The sequence below is a fragment of the Sminthopsis crassicaudata genome, chromosome 3 (assembly GCF_048593235.1).
Source record: "Sminthopsis crassicaudata isolate SCR6 chromosome 3, ASM4859323v1, whole genome shotgun sequence".
Lineage (NCBI taxonomy): Eukaryota > Metazoa > Chordata > Mammalia > Dasyuromorphia > Dasyuridae > Sminthopsis > Sminthopsis crassicaudata.
Genome location: NC_133619.1, coordinates 151,709,414 through 151,716,101, shown reverse-complemented (window position 1 = coordinate 151,716,101; position 6,688 = coordinate 151,709,414).

Sequence of the window (6,688 nt, the reverse complement as noted above, 5' to 3'; positions counted from 1 at the left end):
CTTTCAGTGATGGGCACAGTCAGCAACAGAACCACCCAATGTTTCTTGGGTCTTCTCCTTGGTTTCAAAGTTCTGCTCTGTCTCTCTCAGATGGACAAGGCAAATACAGCTCATTGGCACCCATCTGATTCCTTCTCCATCTGTGGAGATACAAGCAAACCCTCTCCCCCAAGTAGTTAACCTATCTGGTCCCTTCCATTCACCACTTTCTAGGTCTCTACACATCACAGGGCGATTATCTAAAGACAGTGGAGCTGCTTGCATTGGACACTGCCCTTCTGGTGGGTTATAAAACCTGTTTGCCGGAGCCAGTGCATCTTTTTCAAAGATTAAAAAGTTAATAGTATAAAGGGCAACATTTAGAAGTGCTCTAAGGTTACCTGTGGCTCCACTATGAGAGTGGAAATGCAAGATATAAATCTTACCTGGATGCTTTCTCACTTGCTCTTGAAGTTCCTTAAAGAGTTAATATATATTGGAGGCTACAAATTTTATTTGGGCTGTGGCAATTCTTTGTACCACACCTACTGAATAGGCTGAATCAGATATTATATTTATATCTCCTGGATAATAAGTAAGAGCTAGAATTATTGCATACAATTCATTCTACTGAGTGGACTGAAAAGGAGTTCTGACTACTCTCTTTATAGGTAAGTCACAAGAGTATACAGTGCAAAATTATGTTTGGATGCATCTGTAAAGATAGTGGTCCTTTAAGAGGAACTTTAGAAACCTTTTCTTCAAGAACCCATTGTCAATTATGTAACAGTCTGGTTATCCTTAATGGAGACCTATGTGTAAAATTTGGAGCCATGGCTAATAAAATTTGCCACTCTGGGATGGTTGCACAGCACACATTAACTTGTGCATTAGTATAAAAGGTATATATCTTGTCAGATCTTATCCCAGATAATTGTACTGCTTGCTAAATTGCCTTTAATAAAATTCTAGCCACAAGCACTGGGTAAGGAGTAAGGCTTTGTTTTGGTTGTTGGTAGGTTCACCCACACTATCACGCTGTCTCCTTGATGAAGGACTGCTGTGGGTGCCTCCTGTGTAGCAAAAACTGATATTTCCAAGGGTTTTTGAGTGACTCTTTCAACCACATTGGATAAAGCCAGTTCTACTTCTCTCAAAGACTCTTGAGCTTCTTTTGTAAGCTGGTGTGGTGAGTTTAAAGCACTGTCTCCCCTTAAAATGTCATAAAATGGTTGCAATTGATACATAGTCAAAGCTAACACTGGACACATCCATTTGATCAATTTCTGAAAGTCATTTAGGTGTTTAGCTTCTTTGTTCTTCAGGAGAGTTTTTGTACTGTAAGCACCTTAGGGTATACTTCATCTCCTAAATATTTGAATTTTTTCTGGATCTATGTGCAATTTATAGTTTCTTAGTGTTTCCATGGTCTTTTGTAGACATGCTTCTAACATTTGTTCCTCAGGTACACATCCCAATATATCATCAATGTAATGTAATAACATTACTTTTGGAAATACTTTTCTTACTGGAGTAAGAACAGCAGCAACATACGTTTGACACATAGTAGGGCTGTTTTTCATTCCTTGTGGCAAAACTGTCCATTCATTTTTTTTATAAGACTCAGCTAAGTTAACACTGGGCACTGAAAAGGCAAATATTTTCATATCCTCCTTATCTAGAGGGATAGAATAGAAACAATCCTTAATGTCTATAACCCACAGAGGCCATTCTCTAGGCAATTGAGTAGAAGATGGAAGTCCAGGCTGAAGAGTTCCCATAGTTTCCATCTGTTCATTTAGCTCTCTTAAATCAGTCAACATCCTCCATTTTCCAGATTTCTTTCTTACAACAAATACAGGGGAATTCCAAGGACTTAGAGAAGGTTGTAAGTGTCCTTGGTCATGTTGCTTCTGTACTATATCTAGTAAGGCCTGAATTTTATCGCTACTTAAGGGCCATTATTCTATCTACACTGGTGTATCAGTTTTCCATTGAATAGGAACAGGTGAAAGTGTTGGCAGGCCTTCAACAGTAGCCCTGCCTAAAAAACTGAAGTATTCATTTTTAATCTTAATTGTTGTAAAATGTCTCTTCCCCACAGATTGATGGGGATTTTTTTTCAATTATAAAAGGAGTAAAAACTCCTGTTTCACCTTCAAAAGTCCATCTCAAAGAGGTAGCACTAACTTCAGTTGCTATTGATCATCCCATGCTGGACATTAAGATGCCTTTATCTTTGGCTAGTGACTGGGCCAGTTGGCACCTCTAATGACTGTGCGATTTGCACTAGTGTCTACCAATCCTTCTAATGGTATGCCATTTATATAGATAGTGAGCATAGGTTGGTCAGTTGTCACAGCTGCTATCCAGTATATTCCTGGTTTTTGCTGCTTGGAGTCAGAATCTGGGCGACTATCACCAGGTTGCTTCTTAGGAGTCTGTATTAATAAACCTGATGCTACTACTTCTTCTGGTTGATAAGTCATACATTGTCTACCTGTATTAATGACTGGGATATTATCTATACATTCCCCAGTTTTCCACATTAGTGTATGGATGAACACTGTTTTGTAAGCGCTCTCAGGAGGTGAAATGTTCAAGCCTTCTGTCCCTGGAGGCAAGGGATCCATAGGCTGGAGAGGAACAGATTTCACCTCTCCAGGGGGTATCTCAGTTGTCCCAGCCGCATACAACTCTATCCTCCCCAATTGTAGTCCCTTTCTCCCATCATGTTGCTTCCTGGCTGATTGGTTGTATAATCCCTTTCTTCCCTCAGATGGCTTCCTGGCTGATTGGTCATGTCTGGGTACTGAACTTCTAGGCACTCTCTGGGTGTAGCATTGGCTGCCATCATGCCCCAAGTGTTTTTTGCCTTGGGCCCTGGGGCTGGGCCGCTTATCCCATTTCTCTGAATCAGTGTACACTCTGATGCCCAATGGAAGCCTCTGTTGCATTTTGGACATGGGGTTTTGGGTCTTGTTCTCCCAGCCTGCTTTCTCACTCTGTCTCTATGCCAACATTGAGCTTTCAGATGCTCTACTTTACCCCATAGAAAGCATTGACGAATCTCTCTAGAAGTCCCTTGCCAAAAGGGTCCCTGTTTTCCCATGTTGGGATCTTGGGAAGTCTGCACCATAGCTTGGCTACAAAAGGCATTTTTTGTCTACTGTGGCACAGCATTTTATAATCTCCTCTAAAGGAGTCTCCTTGTGCAGTCCTAGTATAATTCTTCCATAAACCTCATTAGCATTTTCTTTAGCAAGTTGCCTTATACAAATCTTTGTACAATTTTTGTGAAGGTCTAACCCTTGTCGTTTTTATTAGGGAGAGAAGCCACAACAAGTTTTGTCCAGGTTCTAAGCATACCCTTGCTATAGATTTCCAGTCACTTTCTTCATAAGCCAAATTCTGTAATAACATCTTAACATAAGCTGATGTAGCCCATAAAGAGTGCAAACCTTTTTCAGGTCTTTGAGGGAGTCTATATCAAAAGGAGTGTATCTTCTACTTTCTTGATCTGAAGAGTTAAACTTTTGAATCACCGGAAATATTTGTAGCTTCAAATTATCTATATCCTTCCCTTCCTCTGTGGCTTTAAGTACTGCCTTTTGCAATCTAGTTATAGGAGGGGGTGATTGCTGGAGGGGAGGTGCTGGTGATGTCACTGCCCCTCCCACTCCTCCTCCTCCCTCCATCCCAGAAGGTGGAGTTGATGGTGGCATGTCAATAATATGCTCCCTAGGCAGGGTTGAAGCTATCTCAAGAGAGCCGGAATCATCATGTCCTTGAAACTCATTTTAGTCCTCATGCCCTCTGGCGTTATGGTCATTAGACTGTTCTTTGTCTTCCTCTTTTTCCTCACACTTCCTCATCTGGCCACTCCTAAAACTTTTCATTTTTCTATAACTTGCAGAATTCTTTAAGGCCAATTGTATTATGTTGTATATATAGAATGTTTCCTTGGAAATTGAATGAGGACTTCTATCGTAGTATTCACAGAGTTGTTCTCCTACAAGTTTCCAATTATCTGAATTTATTTCTTCTTCCTCTAACAACCAAGGGGACGTGCATCCTAATGTTCCCAAGAGTCTAGCAATCTGTTCCCAGGTTATAATTAAACTTTTCCCCTCAATTAACTTAAGCATGCTTTCTATAGTGCCCCTTGAGGGTGGGGATGGGGGTGGGGGTGGGACTGGGGACAGGGGAGAATCTTTTCCTTACATCTGCCCCATTTCAGCTAGAAAAGGTTACTAGTTTAGCCCTTAACAAAGTAAGTTCCCTGTTTGTCTATTAAAATACTCACCTAATTTCCTGGTCACCAGGGGATTTCTTCAGTGAAAATAGGGTGCTTGACCCACACCTTGGGCGCCAAATGTAATGACTGTGTTACTACCCTGATACCTTAGAATCAGCCAGAGTCAGGATAAGCAAAAGCTTTATTCTTGGTCTTTTGGGGTTGCCCTCAGGGAATTAGACCTAGGAATCTCCATACCTCCTTTCTCTCTCTCCACCGCCAGGAGAATGAATCAATTTCCTCCTCCTATTCCACCCACTCATGTCACTTCCCCTTCTTTGTCCACACCCACCGATCCAGCCAGCACAGAATAGTTGGGGAGGGTCATCCTTCAAACATGTTAATAGAGAATTGTCCAATTGGCAATTAGCCTCATGTGCTCCATTATCCAAGTGCATTTGCTCAGTTCTAGCCCTTTACAAAGACCCAAGCCACAGAGAGATATAGTTGGGAAGGGTCATTCTCCAAGCATTTGTTAATAGAGTATTGTCCAATTGGTAATTAGCCTCAAGTGTTTGGCTATTCAAATGCATCTCCCTTTCAGCCCTTTACAGAAATATGTATAGAAGAATTGCACATGTTCAACATATATTGGATTACTTGCTGTCTAGGGGAGGGAGTGAAGGGAAGAGAGAAAGAAAAATTTGGACATAAGGTCTTGCAAGAGTGAATTTTGAAAACTATCTTTGCATGTATTTTGAAAATAAGAAGTTATTTTAAAAAAGAATTTTGCATCAGTATTCATTAGGGAAATTGGCCTCAGTTTTTTCTCTTCCTGGTTTAAGTATCAGCACCATATTTATGTCATAAAGGGAATTTGGTAGAACTCCTTTTTTTATTTTTTCAAATAGCTTATATAATACTGAAATTATTTGTTCTTTAAATATTGGATAGAATTCCCCAAATTTTAATTTTTTGCACTGAACTGAGCTTTTACTGAGAAATGAAAAGCCTATGTGTTCAGAGCAAGACCCAAAATATAGATTGATAAATTCCACTGATATATTTTGACCAGTACAAACTTGGGTTTGCTTACCACAGATGGGCAGCAATCCTTTGATTTGAGCATAAACTACAGACCTGGTAAGACCAATGTGAACACAGATGTCTTATATAGAAACCATATGACATTGAACTATAGTGAAATCAGAAGAAAGTGTGACTACACTTTCTGAAATTGGACTACAACCAAATAGAAGCATAGCTGAGAACTCGGAAATAACACACCAAATTAATGCATAAACCTTGTTTTATTAAACAAATTTTTCTTGCCTCAGTTTTCTATATATGACTAATAGTGAGAACATATGGTTAATGAAGGACTAAAAGAAGTCATATAAGTCAAAAAAGCAAAGATATAATTCTAAAAACCTTATATCAAGATCAAGGAAGATAAGGCATAAGAAAAGGCCATAAGATTTTCTTTTTTTTCAAGATATACATAAAGCAAGGCATCATACTATCAGCTATCATTTTAATATTTGGCAGGAAATCTGAAAAGGATTATCTAGAAATGAAGGTTCTATATTAAAATGTGTGTGTGTGTGTGTGGTTGCAAATGACTCAAGGTACCAATATTATACCATCTTTATATTATACCATAAATGGAAAGAATGACATAAGGAAGCAAGTAAGGATGGATTTAATAGATATTTACTATATGCCAAGCTTTGTCTCAAGAACTTGTGACTGATGAAATCCATCTAAGTTCTAAGTTCATCTAGATCAAAATTTCCATGCCTCACACTTCATTCACTCTCAAGTTCCTTTATAGCTAGTTTGATTTTTTCCCTTGACATTGAATTGGCGTTCTGTTCATTTGGATCTTTTACATTTTTGTAGATAATCCTCTATTTCTATCAGATTCTCAATTTTGCTTCTTTACAGCACAAATACAAGAAAAAGAAAAAAATAGCCCCTGCCCTTAGGGAGTTTATATATTCTAGTGGGGGAAACCACACTGGAAAAGGAAACTAAAGGAGACCAGTTTTATGGTCTAGAGAAAATAGGAAGTGGAGCCAGAAGGAAAATAAAGGCTAGTTAGCCTGAAGCTATCTACAAAAAGGCCATTCCAGGAAGAACTCACCAAAGGTAAAAGGAGGATTGGCTTTGCAGAGGGATAATTTTTGTTGAGTGTATTGGTGGGAATGGTGGTAGAATATTACTATGCTATAAGAAAGATAAAGTGGTTAATTTTTAAAAATGGAAATACTTTCATGAAACAATGAAAACTGAAGTGAGCAGAATAAAGAGAATGTTGTACAGTAACAGCACTATTGTTCAAAGAATAATTGTGTACAATAAAATTATTCTGAATGCTACAAATACTCAGTTCAACTATAAAGGATCTATAAAGAAAATGCTATTCACCTCCAGAGAAAGAACTGATAAATAGAACTATGCAAATTTTGG